The following is a 20,432-nucleotide window of genomic DNA, read 5'->3' as shown; positions in this document are numbered from 1 at the left end:
GAATAAGGTAAGTAAATGATTTAAATGAAGATAGTAGAATGTGATATAAGCTAATTAGTATAAAGTAAATGATTATAAGAATATGAAATAGTAAAACTCATATGTGATATTATAAGGTTTGTGTATGTATGTATTCATTTTATGAAGTGTACATGAAGATGTATGTTATAATAGCATTAATTATTCAAATGCATTGTTAGAAGTTTTGTTTATATTATATGTTTTATAAGCCTCACTAAGTCATAGACTTAGCGTGTGATTGTTTCACACGTAGGTTACAGAAGCGAGAAGAGAAGCTAAGAGGAGCAAGACAGTTCAGCATCTTCCTTACGAATATCAGATCAGAAACATATTAAATATATGTATTCTGTTTATTAGAATGTAGTTGGCATGTAGTATAAAGATTTGAATAGTATAAGCTCTGATATGTTTTGTAAAACCTAGTTATGTCAATTAATGAAAATATTAATTTTATCGAATAGTGAGTTGAATTTTTATCCACCTGTAAAGAAAAATGTTTTGAAAAGTCAATGTGACACCTAGGACTCAGATCCGGGTCGGATACGGGTTGAGGGTGTTACAAACCTGGTCGATTAGATCGTGGCCAGACTAGTAGTACTGAATTTTACAAACACCCTTGGAGAAAAGGAATCTGAAGAAGTCATGGCACCACCACCACTGAAACTGATAATCACACCCGAGGATTTCTAAGGGTACATCAATGACTCTTCTATCGTAAAACCATAAGCATCTGTGATGAATCTATTAAAAAAATCCAGAAGAGCACCTCATCTCAGACTTTGATGAAGAATACAAGTCCAAGAAGATAGAAAAAAAAAAACAGTTGGAGGACCAAATGAAAACTGTTAGGGGAGATAAAGGCATCTACGGGATCGATACTCTAGAAATGAGCTTAGTCCCATATCTTGTATTACCGCCAAAGTTCAGTCTCAGACTTTAATAAATTCCATAGAAATAGTTTTCCATCGGCTCATACAACTATGTTCTGTTGGAAAATGACGGGGCATGTTGAAAATGACCAATTCCTGATCCACTGTTTTTAGGAGAGCTTATCAGGTTCAACTATTTGATGGTATAATTAGCTAAACATGGTTTGTATTAAGACTTGGGAAGATCTCGCCAAGTCCTTCATGGAACAAAATAGGCATATGAGCGATATAGGACCTGTAACACTCTAATCTAGTTCTACCCAAAGATCACTAGATCACGATGTCACACGGGACCACTAAAGTGGCTAACCCAAAAATTTTCTTTTAAATTAATTGAATGTCAATTGTATGGTAAAATTGCCCGTAGAAAAAATAATGAAGATCAAAACAACTGAGTTTACAAGTACAATGAAGCTCTCAAAGTATTCAAAATTATACAATACTTAGTTAAATCAAGAGTTATGACTGAATATACAAGGGTCCATAATAGTACATGCCCTCTAAAAGTGACTCAAGACATACTCTGAAATACTTGGCTACTTTGGTCTGCTGCACTAGAATGCTTGATGATGATAACTCCCCACGAATGGTCTTCTAACTTGCGCACAAAAACACATTTAGAACGGTGAGCTTGCGAGCTCAGTGCTTCACTAAAAATTATACTATATTATATGAATTCATTAAATACACTAGTTGATGGCACAGACAAAGGGCATAGAAGATATTGTCTACTATATTGTGGCAGACATCATGGTGACACTGATGGATTATGCATCTCGAAACTCACGCACCCCTATAATATGACTGAATACATGAAGGTATTCTAGGTGAGATCCAAAATCTGCATTAGAAACATACACCCGACCAACTCACTCTGTTGAGTCTTGGGTCATCTGCGCCCAACTGACGATAAGTGTCATAGCACTAATTAGGATATTTGATTGTAAGACTATATCTGCAAGAGTAACTCGGATGTCCTGGCTGTGTCCTGATCATCGAACAAGACTAGTCTTATTTCGTCTTATCTATTGTTGTTTCTAACTATTTTTAATTAATTTAACGTTCTCACTTGTTGTTTTAATTCATAGCATTATAGTATGAATGGGACCCTTAGAACCTACTCTTAAAATTCATAGGTTATCTACTCAAAATTATCCATGGGTACTGATACCAAGCCTTTAGTATCGGTACTGACCCCTTATTATCGATACCGACCCTGGTATCAATACCATTTTTAGCTTCGATGTTTTGATAAATGATTGAGTACCTTAGTTATCAATACCAAAATTACCTGATGTAATTGCTAAGTGATCTCGGTATCGATACCACCCCATGGGTATCAAGACCGATCCTGCAGTATCGATACTCCATGAATGGGTATCGATACTCCCTGTTGAATTTACTATTCATTTTAAATACAATATCGTTATTATTCTTCTAGTACCGATACCCTCGCTCTAAAATGCCTTGTTTGGGCACAAAATATGCAACATTTCTACTCTAAAAGTCCTATTAAGGGTCCCAATTGTTCTTAAAGTCTTTTGTATGATTAAAGGGATCATAAAGAGGCTATAAACATACTGAAAACAGTTATTTTCAATTTATACCATAAAAATATCACTTAGCTCATGCAACCTACTGAACACATTTAATTGATCTACATATGGTATAGTTGAGTCTAAAGTGAGTTACTTTTGATCCCTAACCTGCTGTAAGTGTTCAAGGTTCAACCTAATGTAAGCTTCTCATTTCACTTAGCTTGAGAGGCCTTTCTCATTTCTCTTACTAGACAAGAATCAAACACTTATGTTACTAACTTGTTATGAAAGCTTAGAATATATTACAAACCATTTCTAAGACTTGAAATCCTCCAAAACAAACTGATTCCACAAAGTTACTAAAACCCCTACTAAACCCATATGGAAAACTATACCCAAAGCTTGATTTTGTGGTCTCAATTGGAAGCTCTAAAGATGTTGGCTTTGATTCTTACCTTCACTAAAGTACACTGGGATTGCTGGTTATCAAGTTCCAGTCTTTTATTGGTTCTTAGTGATAAAGAATAAAGAGATGGAGGAAAAAGGAAGAAGAAAATGAAGAGTGTGCAAAAAGAGAAGGGAACAAGGCGATATCATCACCATAAAAGATTTCAACTTTTGAAATCTTGAGGGGTGAAATTGTTATTTTGGTCCTCATGGGTTTGTTCCCAAATTAAAAACACCATTTTTATCCACTATTAGGCCTAATCCAAGCCCAATTTCACTTATTCTTGGGCCAAGGCTGTAACATCCCCAAAATACGAATCAGTGACTAAATTGTAAAGTTTTAGAATTTGGTGATTTAAAATAAGAATATTTCAATATTAGATTAAGTGGTAAATATGAAAGAATTAAAAGGGTAGTATAGTAAATTAGCTTAAAAGATATTTTCATCTCCCTATTTAAAGAGATAACACATGGAAAAGGAGAGAATTCTCCAGAGTTATCTTCTCCTCTTCCTTCTTCATATGTGAGGCTTGAAGTATAAGGTGAGTCTCTTAATTTGTTGGTTATTTGTTGAATTAAAGGTTGGGTTATGATCCTTAGGTGATACTTAAGCTTAAAGAAAGCTTAAGTTGTCTTATAATCAAAAGATGAAGAAGTTATAAGAGATTAAAGAAAATGGTTTTTAAATGAATTTATGGAAAAGATTTGATAAGTTAAATTTGAAGTTAAATTTGACTTGTCATCAATCTAATTAAGGAGTATGAAGTGTTATAATTGAATTTAGAACATGTTGAAAATTGGGTATGATTCTTGAATTCTAGGTAGAGAAGTGGATTTTGAAGTTAATGATGTATTGAATGAGTATTAATGAGTTCAAGTATGAGTAAATGAGTTAAGTATATGTAAGGGGATGAAATAGGAAGTGTTTGAGCAAAAATGAGGTGACTTCCGTGCTCAAAATGTAATTTATGTGCAGAGGGTATCGGTACCCTATGAAGGTGTATCGATACCCCCTTTTGAACAAAAAATTACAGAATGTCATCCTTACCATGAAAATTCCAGAATGTCATTAGGGTATCTATACCCTAGACAGGGTATAGATACCACAGTTAGGGGTGTATCGATACCTATAGAGGGTACCAATACCTACTTTAAACAAGAAATGAAATTTGTCTTTCTTTAGTTTAAGAATTGGAAGATTAGAGTATACAATTGGATTACTAATATGTATAAATGTATAATTATGTAGATAGTGAACGTAACTTTGTTCCGGAACAATCGAGGAATTAGAAACGATCGAGAAAGAGATAAGTTCTAGAATTAGTTCAAATCAAACAAGGCTAAGGTGAGTGCATATTTTAGATAAAGTTTTATGAAGACGAGACTTATGATAAGTCTATCTCTTATCGTTGAATTCATGATTTCCTATTCGTATATATGGATATGTATATATATTGTTTATAGTGATTACATGCATAATTCATCCATCCTTTAATATGACATTATGTGTAATGAATAGTATTATCAAATGATAATTCTAAGTGATATATGAAAAGATAAAGTGATCATATGTGTACATGTGAAGCGAATGATGTGTTTATATAGAAGTGATAACAGAGATAAGAAAAAATGAATGTATCCATATTTAAGCCCATGTTATTTAAAATGAGAGTTGTAGGTATAATTGACATGCCAAGAGTCGAGGGATTATCAGTAGTCCTTCGGGACATATACAGTGGTCCTTCGGGGCATAGTAGTCAGTCGGGACAAATATTCAGTGGCTCTAGTGGGAATTATTCGAGCTGTGGTGACAACATTCGTGCACAACCTCAGTGTACTCACGTACCTTATGTTCTCAATAATGTACATGGGCAATTGAATGATAAATTAAAGTGAAAGTGACATAAGAAGATAAGTTCATATGTGCATGACATGATCATATATTGTATAGTGTAATACATACATGCACGTTGTAATGTCATGATCGAATGGTAAGAGTGCATGTTTCATGAATGCATTGTTATATATATATTATTATTCCTCAATAAGTATATGACTTAGCGTGTAAGTGATTTACATGTAGGTACCAAGAACCGAGAAGAGCAATGATAGAAGTGGCAAGGATAGCATTATTACTATAAGATCAGATCAAAAGTAACTGACAAGTATGTGTTTAGTTGTATATAGTGTGTTGGCATGTAATAAGTTGTTAATTACGAATGCTCTGATCGATTTTGTAGTATTTTGGTCAACTGTTGTAAATGAACAACTTTTATTTTAATGAAAGTTTAAAATTTCCCTGATTTTCTTTAAGTGTCAAAGTTTGAAAAGTCAATGTGACACCTCGAACTCATATTCGGGCCAGGTACAGGTTGAGGGCGTTACTAAGGCTTTCTAAAACTATGAGTTTTATTCGAAGCCCGAAATGAAAAAACCCAAAACTCATAACCCGAAATTTGGGTGTTACAAGACCTAATTGAGTAACTCTGTAAAATATGGAAATAAGGGATAATGAGAGCTTTAGACAATATGCACAATGATGGAGAGGTGTAAAAAACCCAAAACTCATAACCCGAAATAAGTACGCTCATTATTGATTGAGAGAGAGTTCATTACCCTAGTCATATATACAGTAAAGTCACCATACATTGACCAAATGTTGGGAGCTGGTACCAAAAGTTTCTCTAACATTATCATATGGGAGAAATAAATGAATGATCTGTAAGAAGTGGTAAGATAAGGGGCACTAGCAGCACTGACGCAAAAAATGAAGCTGGGATCAATGGGGTGGAATCTTGCTCGAACAATCTCTAGACCAAATCTGCTAAAAAAGTTACAGAAAAGACTCCCACTAGGCCAATTCCAATTATATATGGGGAGTTACTCCTAATGCTTATTGGGAATAATCTTTTGTCTATTGTTCAATCGTATCCAAAAGAGCCCCCGTATCCTGATGGCTATGATGTCAATGCTATATGCAGCTACCATGTATAGAGTTCAGGACATACTACTGAGAATTGTGAGGCACTAAAATGCACGGTCCAGAATTTAGTCGATTCAGAAGAAAGGACATTTGGAGAGTAACAATTCATTCTAATGTATTCCTTATGATGCACTTGCATTCTATGTAGTTCGAACTTGTTTTTCTTGTTTTTATTTTCTTTTACTTAAAAGTTACTTGACATTCAACATGTCGAATAAAATGTTACCTTCTGAGGTTATGAGCAACGATTAGTATTTTATCTAAAGCTTAAGGGCTCAAATAAAAATTAAATTTTTTACTAACCTTCCACGTCATCCAACTCACGACATTGACCTCTTAGTGACCACATCTTAATTGAAACGAAATGAAAGTTGCCATATAATATGTTTTTTGAATCGAGTGATCATAAGTTTATAAATTTGAAACAAAAGTGATCACCTTTGTAGTTTACCTAAAATAATAAATATAATCCTAAAAGATAATGCACAATCCTATATTAAATTATAGGGTAACTACATGTTTGATCACTTATGTTTGTGTTTTGTCCACTTTTCCTCACTGATTTCAAAAAACACAATATATGGTTACTTTCATTTTTATTTAATTAAGATGTGATCACCACGAGTTAATTGTCATTAAATATTTTGATATAATCACACATTTGGTCCTTATTATTGATATATTCTCTTAATTTAGTTATACTTTTAATAAATTAAAATAAATTTAATCATTCAATTGAATGATGCCACGTTTCATTGGTACCATGTGTCATGCCACATGTCACCATTCGATTGAAGGACTAACTTTTCAAAGTATTGGTGGAAAATAAATATATTAAACTAAAATAAAGTTATCCCTCCAAACGAATGATGATATGTGGCATCATTCAATTGAATGATTAAATTTATTTTGATTTATTAAATGTATGGCTAAATTGAGAGAATATATAGATAACAGAGACCAAATATGTGATTATACCAAAATACCACGTCACCTAATATGTTAATTGTTAACGACAGTTAACTCGTGGTGACCACATCCTAATTAAAAAAACGAAAGTGACCATATATTAATTAAATACAAATAAAAATGACCATATATTATGTTTTTTGAAATGAGTGAGTAAAAGTGGAAAAATATAAAGATAAGTGATGAACCCTATAGTTAAACCTAAACTATATTACAAACAATAAATAAAAATATTGAAAATTCGTAATATTTACAAAATCTCGTATTAATCTCGTATAGGAATTTATGCATGCTTGTCTTCACTAAAATGAGTGTATCTTGAGTTTCCGATATTGAATTGATACGATTTAAGAGCCGTTAGAAAGATAAGGGACAACTAGTTGTAACTCCAGAAGACATTTTGACCAGATAACATCATGATTCCATTCAAAATGCAGTCGTAATTATGCTGCTATTCTGCTCTTATTTTTCATGGCTTGGTTGTGTGGATCAATTGGAAGCGTTAGTCCATATTCCTTTAACGTGAGCCTTATGATGCATGTATCACCACCGAAAAATATCACTGTAATTATCGAACTGTTAATGGATCCGACATAATATTTTGGATTCCTTTATTTATTTGTTTCTATTTTTACTTTGATTCAATTACAAAAATAGTCATTTTTGTTTGAGTTTTATAAACTTTTCCTCATTGAATTCAAAAAACAAAATATTTAAACACTTTCGTTTTTTTAATTAAGATGTGGTCACTAAATATTAACAATCAATAAACCTTTAATGGTTTGTTGATGTGGCACGATAAATATATAAAATTAAAATTATATTATTTCCAAGTTGATAATATGTAGATTAAGTGTTGGTCAGTTTTCTTTCATATTTGTACACTTCTAGTAACTTATTTTATCGTTTTATTAAGTTTTGGTCACTTACGTTATCGTTTTATTAAGTTTTAGTCACTTGGAAATAATGTACTTAAAGGTCGGGGTGGTGACGGTGATGCGACAGATCGCGTAGGTCTCATGGGTTAACAATGAGTCATGGGGATCTAGAATCAAAACAATTATTGTTCTTGAGCAAGCAAAAAAAAAAGATTTGACGTTGAAGATAATGGATTTTGAATTGGGTTTAGTGGATGAATTCATAGATCCAGTTATCGAGTTGTTTGGATCTATTGATTATGTTTCACTAGAGGCACTTTTTCAAGGGAAAATCACCACGAAGAGTGATATTCGGTTATCGAGTTATTTGGATCCATTGATTTGTCTTCTTGTTCCTAGTTGAATTTGGCAGTCTGTAATCTCAATTTTTGAAAATTGAAATTTAGTTTGTATAATTGAGATTACAAGACTTCATTTTATCTATTTTTCTTTGAACTTGTGGTGTTATTATTTGTTATCGGAAGTTAGAAATCTATCATTATTTTTGAAATGTAGCATGAGTCCTTGAAAGAAGGAAATGGAGCAATGAAGTAGAAATGTCTGAAGAAAAAGCAGAGATAGGATAAACAATAATGGGGTTGGGAAGAAAACCTATTAAAAATGAATAAATGAAGGGTAAATTGTGCATTTAGTACCTAAACTATCAGTTTTAGTATGTTTTAGTACCTAAACTTTCAAATTTTTTTAAAAACAAACCTAAAGTTTATTTTTGTTTTCATTTTAGTACTCCATTTTAAAATTTAACGTTAAGTTTTGGAAAACAATTTGAAGTTTTAGGTACTAAAATGGACCAAAATTTATAGTTTAGGTACTAAAGGCTTTAAATTTTTAACAGCGGGATACTAAAATGAAACAAAAACTAAATGTTAGGTATGGTTTCGAAAAAAAATTAAAAGTTTTGGTACTAAAACGGTCAAAAACTGATAGTTTAGGTATTAAATGTGTAGTTTACCCTAAATTAAAATGTTGTCCCAAAACTAATTTGAATTTATAAAAAGATCCATAATAAGTATTTTTTTCTACCGTGTATGTTAAAATAAAAATTAAACTATTTACTAACGGGTCACGTCATCACACTAACGGCATTCAACGTTCAAGTGACAAAAACTTAATAAAATGATAGTATAAGTGACAAAAAATGTACAAATATGAAAGAAAAGTGACCAAAACTTAATCCACATATTATCTACATGAAAATTATGTAACTTTAATTTTATATATTTATCGTGACACATTATCAAACCGTTAAAGGTTTAACACCTGTTAACCTTTAGTTATTGCATCTTAATTAAAATGAAACTAAAGTGAAAAATATTAATTAAAATGAAATAAAAGTGACCAAATCTTATGATCTTTGAATTATGTGAAGAAAGTTTTATAAAACTCAAACAAAAGTGACTATTTCTATAGTTTGCCCTTCTATTTTTTACCGTTTGGGTCCACAGTCCACGGTCACACCTATCCTGCGGTCTACCCCCTTCGCTATCAGCGACTATACGTAGCCCACTGGGAATGCCCGCATTGCTCCTTTTGCAGAAACCTGTAAAAAATCTACATACTTCCTTTTCCGTTGCCCTTTATCCTCTCTCTTCCTATGTTTTATTGTCATGTTCTATGTTTGATCTTTACTTTAACAGTACCTTTTTAGACTCTCCACTCGAACTTTTTGGGTTTCTCTTTTCTGTTTGTTTCCCGGGGAACCGTGTTTAAGTCGCATGTTTCAGTTTGTTGCTTCTCCGTGACCTCCTGTACATCGTTATATTAAGGTATAAATTTTATGTATTCTCTTTAATTTTTATTTTCAATTATTCTTATTTTATTTGAACGGTTTGCAGCCTATTAATGAACCATCGGAGAATTTTTTGTCATATTTTTTTCTCCAAGTAGTTTTTATTGGCGCTGATTCGTCTTGTTTCTTTCTCTTTTGTTGTTTTCTTTATCAAATTTAATCTTAATTATTATTTTTTTTTTTTGCAAGAGAACAAAGTTTTGAGAAATTATCTTCTCAAATTTGGTCATCTGAGACATTTTTTTCTTTTCTGTTTTGATGATAGCGAGTAGGGGTTGAAAGCTATGTATTTCTAATCAAAATCTTGTTTAACCTGTTTCTTTATTGTAGCATAATGGAACGATTTCAAAACGACGAACTTCAATACGTTGTCAATGACTACTAACGATGGTACCTTCGTTGAATCTGAGCCTCAGAGAGACACCGCTGAATTTGATTCCATTGACTCCTACGCTGAAGACGGTATTGAATCAGTAAGCTTTTCTTTCTTTCTTTTTTTTAAGAACCTTCATGGGTGTTTGGTTCAGGTAATATGGAATTATCGGGGAATAGAATGGCATTTCCCCTTTTGGTTAGCCAGTAATCCTATTCCCAGTAATATTTTATTCCTAACAGTGGTATTTTTGGATATATTATCGGGAATGTGATTACCCATTCCCTTAGGTATTGTTGGATTACCGGCGTTTTGGACTAAAATGCCCTTAAATTACAAAAAAATCAATAATTAGAATTTTATATGAAGTTCATGGGTTAAAATAAAATTTTACCCTTTCATTAAATATATTTATCTTTTAAATTTTGTAAAAAAAATTATATAAATTTGATGAATTTAAATTTTTTAAAGAAAATATATAAATTAATTATAGTAATATTATAGTAGAATTCAACTTTTTAATATATATATATATATATATATATATATAATAAGGATAATTTGGTAAAATATATATTCTAATAATATTTTATTCATTTAACCAAATATTGTAATCTTACATTTCTGCTAAACGAACCAAACACAAAATACAACATTCTCAGTAATCTTTTTTCCGCCGGTAATTCTATTCTCACTGGTAATTTTACATTCCGTTAACCAAACGCACACTTAACGATTACGCATGATTCTCAAGATTTAGATTCTAGAATCTGTAATTAAGTTTTTTTTTTTTGGAAAACAAAGTAAGCCGAAAACTGATACATCAGCTGAGGAAGCTAGAAATGGAAGAGACATACAGGGAATTCCTTGGAGAGGCTTAATTTCACCTGAGATAAATGCCGCCAGACTAGAGTAAGACAATACAATAACTATGAGAACCTCTTTGGTTCTCGTAAAGAGATGCAAAAGGTCCGTTTCTGCATTTCTTGTTATATATCTAAAGAGTTCTTTATACACCGTTTTTATGTTGGACATAAGATACAAACGAGAAAGCTGTTCAATTATATGTGGCTGTGTCTCAAGGGCTTGGAGTTCGTTAGCAAAAAAAAAAAGTTGGACCAATCAATTAAATATACATATATTGTTGACAGGAGTGCTTGCAAATAAAGAAGGGAAAGACCTTTTATGACTTTCAATTTAACACAAGGGCTTGTCAAATCCACAATTGTTCACTTTCAGGTAGAGAATTTGCACATTATTTTCAATTTTCACTACTAATCAACCATTTGTTTGCAATTTCGTTCCCATTTTAAGGCAGACGCATTTCATTTCCTTGTGTTGTTGTTTCCATTCTTTATCTTCATCAGAAGTCTGTTCAAGCAGAATTTGGTCTTTTAAAATGTCATGAGTCTGTAATGTTTTTAACGCAAATTTTCAATTTTAGTTCGTTCTGGACACATGACTATTTCCTCCCTTTTTATAGGTATTTAAAGGTATCTGCAGTTCATTAGAAATGCTTTGTCTTGAGAGTATTTGAGCTGTAATAATGGGTTGATTTTGAGCTGTTCGCTGCCATCTCTGTTCCATATATTTCTCCATCATTGCATCTTCGATTGTGGTGATTCATGTAGTTGTCCTTTGCGAGGTTTGAACTTGAATTATTTGCATATCACTAGACTCATAGTTTTGCAGGTCCTATTGTCATATTATTACACTTTTTCCATATTTTATTCCATTATAGAAGGTATGAATTTTACATATGCTTCTTAAGACCTTAGGCTTAAGGGTGTATGTATATATATTGTTATAAACGCAAATTAGATCTCTTATAGTTAACTTGGCAGCTGCCCACTAAATTCAGAGTGATAAGATTAGGATAAGTGTTGTATTTTGATTCCAATTTGACTTAAATTTTTGCAATGTTTTCTTTTTCTTCTATTAGTTTCAAGTATTTTTATGTACCTCATCCGAGACATGAAGATGGGGTTGTGTTATTCACAGAAATCTTTTTTTGCAGATTTGTGAAGGATGCATTACTTTACACTTGCACATGTTAACAGTTACACAAAATTATAGTTGTAGAACTTTACATTTCTAGTTGTTCACAGACATGCACTGATTCATACCATATGAATAGTTTAACCACGTTGTTGCAGTCTGCTCCTGCATAATGCTTGCGCATGCTACTGGTACAGCATACATCAACTACGAAGCTCATGAAACTACCTTTGATACGTAGTCTTCTTTGAATCTAGATGAGCCATGGGCATAAAGATTACCGTAGGTTTTACTTTTGGCTACACTTGTCTGAACAAGGTGATAAGTAATCTTTTTTGAATGTAGATGAACCATGGGTATAAAAATTACCATAGGGAAGTCTTTCCGCCATAGTCTTGACAATTTTCGCACACATTAATCCGAGAATGATATAGAAAAATAATAATGAATAAATATTATTATCAAATAAATTAAAGGGAACAAAGGGATAAGAGATAGAATGAGTTTACTCTTATCTTGAGACTGTTATTCGAAGTAACAATTTTAGACAAAGTCAATCTTGAGAAAATAAATCAAAAATGTTAAACTTCTTAGAAGATAAGATAAAATAAATGGAAATAAAATACTCCTTTTATTTTGATCTATCGATCGGAATCGGATAAGGCATGTCGCTACACAGTTTTCTCTTCCTTAGTTTTTTCGGTGATAGTCGAAGGCAATGATCGTTCGTGATCTATGCAGATGTGCTACTGTAGCTGATCATTAGTTGTTGTATCCTAGGAGACATACGATCAACGAACTCGAACACCAAAGAAGTGGCCGAAAATCTGTCTTAAGAAAATTGTGTAGTGACAAGCCTTAAGTGATTCCGATTAATAGATCAAAATAAAATGAGTATTTTATTTCCATTTATTTTATCTTATCTTCTAAGAAGTTTAACATTTTTGGTTTATTTTCTAAGGATTGATTTTATCTCAAATTGTTATTTCGGATAACAATCTCAAGAAAAGAGTAAACTCATTTTATCTCTTATCCCTTCGTTCCCTTTAATTTATTTTATAATGATTTTTATTCATTATTATTTTTCTATATCATTCTCAGATTAATTTGCTCATTTTTTCTAAAAATCTTAAAACATATTTGATTTTCTTTTTTTCCAATGTGATATAGAATTCGTGAGTTTAATCCTTGTTGTGTACAAAGAAAGTGTCAAAAATTTGGCAAAACAAATATTGGGCGAAAATCAAGAGGATTTTTGAATTTATGATTTCAAATTGGATTTGAATATCTTTGCAAGATCTCTCTTGTTGCACACTTTGTTGGGCACACCTTGAATCTTGATGGTTTGGGTTTTGATTAACAATGGTGAGTTTAATCCTTCAATTTTTGAATTTATGATTTCAAATTAGATTCGAATATCTTTGCAAGATCTCTGTTGTTGCACACTTTGTGGGGCACACCTTGAATCTTGATGGTTTGAGTTTTAATTAACTATAGTGAAGTTAATAAAGATGATCAATAATTCAAGTTTTGATTGACAACAATGAAATCAATCAGGTATGTGAAATCTAAATATTTCCATTTAATCCGAAATGATTCGGAACTCTTTCTTCTACCTTTTTTTAATCTAAAACGATTGAGATATCATGGAAAAACGAGATTGGAAATCAATTTGTTTTGGGATTTATCCTATTGTTTTAACGAGTTTGCTAAAATCTCAAAGTAGACAAATATGTATAACAGAAATTGTCGTGAAAGTAACTTTGGTTACTGATTTTGTTTCAGAATTTTGATTTTGTCTGATAACACAATTGAAAATAAACAAGAATTAATTTCATGTTGATTGGAATCTTTGATTTCGTATTTGAAATCAATTGGCATTGTAATTCTGACGTGTAACAGAATTATTTGATTTCTATAGAAATCGTTGGAAAGTAACAACCATGTTACTGATTTGTTTCAGAATTTTAGTTCATGACTAAATTCTATTGATAGAATAAATCAAAAATTAATTTTGATTTATTGTTGAAATTGTTATTAATTCCAGTGTCAAAATAATCGTGATTGTCGGTGGTTGTGAGCCACAATGAGAAACTTGTAAAATTCTACTAATAGAATTTCAAGATGTGATAACCTATAGATGTTATTTTATTTCGTCATTGCGAATTTGACCAAATGGGAGGTGATCCTTCTATTATTAGAAATGATGAGGTAAATTTTGTTATCGAATCTTGAAAGTATTATGACTTCTTATGTTGGAAATACATCTTGAATGTATTATCAGATACACAATATAAGGTGTACAATTGAACTATAGATACGAAACGGAAGATGTTGGTACTAATGAATTATTAGTGACCAAGTTCTTAAACTTCATAATAATGGCATAGACCAGGGAGAATAAATGCTTTATTATTTCCATTGATGATATAAAAAATATTGCTATGTGTATTTGTTAAAAGAGCAAAACGAATTTATATAGAAAAATTTATTTTCTATAAGAATGAAGTTAAAAACCAACTTAATAAATAAATTAATATGGTAAGAAGTGTGCACAACATGATATTACTCATGAAGTGACATCATTATATTCTCATAAACAAAATGGAGTAGCAAAGCGGAAGAATTGAACAATGAAAGCAATTCTAAGAAGTTCTGAGTTGTCACAGAACATGTAGGGAGAAAGAAGTTGTTCTATTAACTAATTACCTTTTAAATAAGGTCCCTAGGAAAGGAAAAAGGACAAGACATCACATGAGTTATGAAAAGGTTGAAAACTTGTGTCATACAAACACTTGAAAATGTGGGGGTATCTTGAGAAGGTAATTGTCATATTACCAAAATAAATTAAAATAAATCCTAAATGATGAATTGTATTTTCTTTGACTATCCTACTATCTCAGAAGGATATACTGACGCTAGTTCGAATTTGATATTTAAAATATCAATGGCATAAGTGAATATGTTTCACTTTGGAAAGAAAAAGTGTCATGAAAATCCTTAAGAAAATGGTTATAACCAAATTCATAGTGAAATTTGAGTTTTAAGCTCTAGATAAGTCTAGATAATAAGTTAAATTGCTTTGGAATTTCTTGGAGGATATTCTTAAATGGCTTAAACATTTGCCCACAATATGTTTATACTATGACTAGCAAGTATAATGGTAAGTCGATATATGTGCGTCGTCGACATAATATCATAGACAACTGATCTCAAATTATCTCTGTTGATTTTGTAAGATCAAAGGATAACATTATGTATCCTTTAACCTAAGGGTTAAATCGAGATCAAGTTGAGAAAACATATAAAGAAATGTGACTAAAGCTCATGAAACTTAAAGGCTTTATGTGAAGGAAAACCCTACCTTGCTAACTGGAGATCCCAAGATCTAGGTTCAAAGGGACAACCCAATATTTAGGTTCAAAGGGACAACATAATTGCATAACCCGTGTACGGTCACTGTGGGGTTTATTATCCCAAGTTTATTCCTATGATGTAAACAGTGATCAAAGTGGTATAGGCTAAGCAAAAAGCTTTTAATGACCATTGTGTGCTGCAGTGAGCCGAGCAACATAAGTCACCTATGTGATAGTGAAGTGGGGTTGCTTCAAGGTGACTATTGGGTATAGTTCTTTCAAACTCTTGCAGAACTAGGCAAATGTCCATGGCTTTAAGGGCATACCCATGAGAACTAAATTCTTGTTAGAGGGGTAGTTGTGTGAAGTATGTCATCGTTTACTCAAACGACATAACAGTTCAAGGACATCGTGTCTATTGTTTAACAAGTAAAGTAAATATACTGTCACAAGGGAATGTTCAAAGGAGGACACCTACCTATCCTCTGTAACTATCAATCGTAGAGGTTATCACCACATCGTGCCAAAATGTTTTTGATTAAATCATAAATTTCATTCATGTGAGGGATTATTAGAAAAATAATGAATTTAATTGATGTATTTAATATTTATATTAAATTCATAGTCCTTTTGAATATTGCAAATTAAAAGATAATTTTTAATTTGAATAATAGTAGGATAATTACTCTTTAAGTCAATTTAAAAAAGTCATTTGTTATCTTTTTAATTTTGAATATTAAAAGATAATTATATACTTTTGTATATTTCAAATTAAAATAATATATGTTTAAGTTTGAATAGTAAAAGGAGTTTACCTTTTGTCTATTGCAAATTAAATATATTATTTAATTTGAATATTATTAGGATAATTATTCTTTGAATATGTCAACTTAAAAATGTATTTGTTACTTTTTTTTAACTTTGAATATTAAAGATAATTATACTTTTGTATATTTCATATTAAAATAATATCTATTTAAGTTTGAATGATAAAAGGAGTTTTGTTTTTCGAACTAAAAAACGCGCACATTAATCCTAGAATGATATAGAAAAATAATAATGAACAAATATCATTATAAATGATAAGAGATAGAACGAGTTTACTCTTATTTTGAGATTGTTAACTAAAATAACAATTTGAGACAAAATCAATCATGGGAAAATAAATAAAAAAAGGTTAAACTTCTTAGAAGATAAGATAAAATAAATGAAAATAAAATACTCCTTTTATTTTGATCTATCGATCGGAAACAGTTGAGGTTTATCGCTACACAATTTACTTAAGACAGATTTTCGACCACTCCTTTGGTACTTAAGTTCATTGGTTGTCTGTCTCCTAAGATACAACAACTAATGATCAGCTACATTAGCACATCTGAGCAAATCACGGACGATCCTTGCCTTCGACTATCACCGAAAAAACTAAGGAAAAGAAAACTTTTTCAAGATAAGAGAAGTTCTTAAAAAACTGAGTTCTGAGATATTTTAGATGTGAAAACCCTAACAGATTTACTCACTATTTAAAGGGGAATTTCAAGAGAGATTTAATCCAACTAAATATATTTTAATATTAACATTAAACAGATAACAATATCTTTTAATTTGAAATATTCAAAAGATAAAACTTCTTTTACCATTCAAACTTAAATATATATATTATTTTAATTTGAAATATACAAAAGTATATAAAAAGGTACAAATATATTTTTAAGTTGACATATTCAAAGAGTATTTATACTACTAATATTCAAATTAAATAATATATTTAATTTACAATAGTCAAAAGGTAAACTCCTTTTACTATTTAAACTTAAACAAATATTATTTTAATTTAAAATATTCAAATATCTTTTAATATTCAAAATTAAAAAAATAGCAAATACTTTTTTAAATTGACTTATTAAAAGAGTAATTATCCCACTAATATTTATATTAAAAATTATCTTTTAATTTACAATAGTAAAAGGACTGTAAATTTAATATAAATATTAAATCTATAAATTAAATTCACTTTTTTCCAACAAATCTTTCCTCCATAATCTCTTGATTTGCATAGGAAAGTCAACGGTGCTTTGTGTCATCAGGGTGAACATTGTGATAATCATAACATTTTATCATCATGCTTTCTCCTTTTATATTCATCTAATTTTCAATTTCTTTTATCATTTTGTTTTATGTGGCATGTTTTCATGTAATACTACTACTACCTGTAATTTTCTCTTCTCTTCGTTTCTTATTTCCATTATTGGGCGTTTTGAGAAGGGGGTGAAGAATGAATTGTGTATGGGGAGATGTAAGGTAAACCAAGGATCATGTGTATTATGGATGGAATCAAATAAACTTTACTCCTAGAAAAAATCGATAGAAAGCATATGGGTTTATGGGGGTAGTAAACTGTAATTATGACCCTACATATATTTTATGCCCAACTAGTTTCAATCTTTTCCCCCTTTGTGCAGCTTAGAAATCTATTATGGGCTACATCAAAGCGTGATGTATACCTCATGAAAAATTACTCAGTAATGCATTGGTCATCACTGCTTCACAGAGGCGAAGAAGTACTAAATGTGGCTGAGCCAATTTTTTCCAGCCTGGTTAGTGAGGATGACCGTGGATTAAATTTTACTATGGCTGATAACTTCGTTTAGAGGGCCTGTGAATTAAAGGACAGTGGTCTGCTGAGTTGATATTCTATTTGCAACATGGCTTATGTTTTTCATTTGACTCTTCTGTTTGATCAGTACTTGAATCAACCAGGGGTGGCATTTTACACAAAATTAACTACTGATGATAATGCAATTACCAATGCAGTGGATGTGTACCGTAATCCTAGGTGAGAACTAATGATTCTCTTAGGTATCTTGGACAGTTTTGACGACACTTTGTGGAAGGCAATGAGCTGAAAACTTTTATATTCTCAGTGGTGCAATGAGAGTTACGGCTGCAAATAACGACGCCCAAATCATAATTTATGATGCTGAAACTTTTGCTAGCGTTAACCGCTACTCATTCGACTGGTCTGTAAATGTAAGTGTGAACCTTTAAAAGCTTGCTTTTCGTTTATGTTCTTATTCCCTCTATGGTTTGTGCTCTTTCTAGAATACCTCTGCAAGTCCAGACGGAAAGTTGCTTGCGGTGCTTGGGGATAGCGTGGAATGCCTCATTGTTGATGCTCAACCTAGAAAAGTACATTACTCTTGCTAGTAATTCTGGTAGATTGATTTTAGTTAATTCTATGTCTAAATTATTGTGTAACAGGTAACCAGCAGCCTGAAAGGTCATTTGGACTATTCATTTGCTTCAGATTGGTACCCTGATGGGCACATTCTGACAACTAGGAATTAGGACACTAGCTGTAGATTGTGGACATAAGAAACCTGTCAAAGTCTCTTGCTATATTGAAGAGGCGAATGGGAGCAATAAGAGGTGCGAAGTTCACATCAGACGGTCAGTTTCTGGCCATGGCTGAGCCTGCAGATTTCGTTCATGTTTTCAATGCGAAATCCGGGTATGTAAATTGCCAATAAATTGATATTTTTGGTGAGATAGCTGGAATATCCTTTAGCCCAGATATAGAAGCTCTCTTTGTTGGGGTTGCTGATCGCACTTATGGCAGCTTGTCAGAGTTCATCTGCAAACGAGATAACCACTATCTAGATTCCATGTTGCAAACGGGATAATCACTGAAATCAAATACCATCCTTAAATCCTAAATTAAGACATAAGGATGGATAGTTGCTATTTGCGAATACGACAGCTAATCATTTTTTTAAGGGGAAAACATACTAACCTATTCAAATAGAGTGTTCATGGGTAGGGGGAGCCACTTGGCAGTGATAAGATTAAGATAATTAACTTTTTAACTTGTTAAATAAAAAGAACATTATCTATAAGGGTGAAATGAGTTTCTGGAGTCTAGTATGCAATTGACCCTTGAGCAACCGCTCTATATATGGGCGAGTAGTTTTGAGCTCAACTATTTTCCCAACATTCTTGTGAAATGCAAAGGATAAAGCATATCCCATCTTCACCATTCGAATCAGCTCCGTCGTTTTATGACATATAATTTGGAATACTATTAGTTCATCCTTTTTTTTTTGTTAAAACAAATACTACAATTAACAGGATCATTCTACTGAATTGATCAAAGGTTACAAGTGACTACAATGCATAGTTTCAAATGGTCAACGCCAAAATCATGACCCGAATTCCACTCGATTGGATGAACAATAAAAAACAACTGAGATGGATTGCATTACTTGACTCGGCATATTGAATATAATTACCATATTTCCCCTTATTTTCTATTTGTCTTTCACTTGGTTTAGAAAGAGTGAGCATAAGCACATGTTATATGAATCAAGTTAGGTTGATTTACATGAAAAATATGTCGCATGCATAAGTTAAGTGACTTCAATGATTAAAAAGATTTATCGATATCCCTTGAGATTTTATATTTGGACACCGCGAATATCAGGATATGAACATTTATTATCAACTGTTTGAGAGTCTTGAATAAATATTTTATATATATATAAAGTAGACGTCACATAACCCGCGTGGACTTCAACAACTTGGGCTGGGTTCTAAACCTATCTAATCCAATTTCAAAAGGTGTAAAATTTATATTATAAAAATAGAAGAATAAATAATAATACTTTGCACATAAAAATAGTGAAACTAAAAATATTTGTATTGAAAATTAAATATAACTTGCTTTTGTAACATCTACGTCTACCTCGTTCCACCTTCAAGAAACACGACAGTTACTAAACGACCATCCTCATATTAAAGGTCTTGCTATCCGACGATCGACCAATAAGATGCACATTGTCTTGCTCAGTTTGTTTTGTCACTTCGTTCACCTCGTTGTTATGTTTATGATTTTCCGGCTTGCATTTCAAATGTTCTTGTAACAGATACGGTTTATGGTTGATATTTCAAAGTTTGTTTAACTTCAAAAACGAAATTAATGAAAATTGATTTTTTTTAATTGTGGAAGCAAAAGCAATATTCGTCAAATAATATTAAAAGTTCTCTTTAGATATTATTTGAATATAAATTCTTTTTTGTTTGATGTCAATATGTATT

The 20,432-nt window shown here is 31.6% G+C and overlaps 1 pseudogene; it reads left to right on the top strand.

Annotated features, from left to right (window-relative positions):
* The first annotated feature begins 10,167 nt into the window (after positions 1-10,167).
* On the top strand, positions 10,168-19,021 carry LOC120217012 (annotated as a pseudogene).
* The last annotated feature ends 1,411 nt before the right edge of the window (positions 19,022-20,432 follow it).

This window comes from Hibiscus syriacus, unplaced genomic scaffold (assembly GCF_006381635.1).
Source record: "Hibiscus syriacus cultivar Baekdansim isolate YM2019G1 unplaced genomic scaffold, ASM638163v2 tig00110174_pilon, whole genome shotgun sequence".
NCBI classification, from domain to species: Eukaryota; Viridiplantae; Streptophyta; class Magnoliopsida; order Malvales; family Malvaceae; genus Hibiscus; species Hibiscus syriacus.
This window is presented reverse-complemented; position numbering and strand designations above follow the sequence as displayed.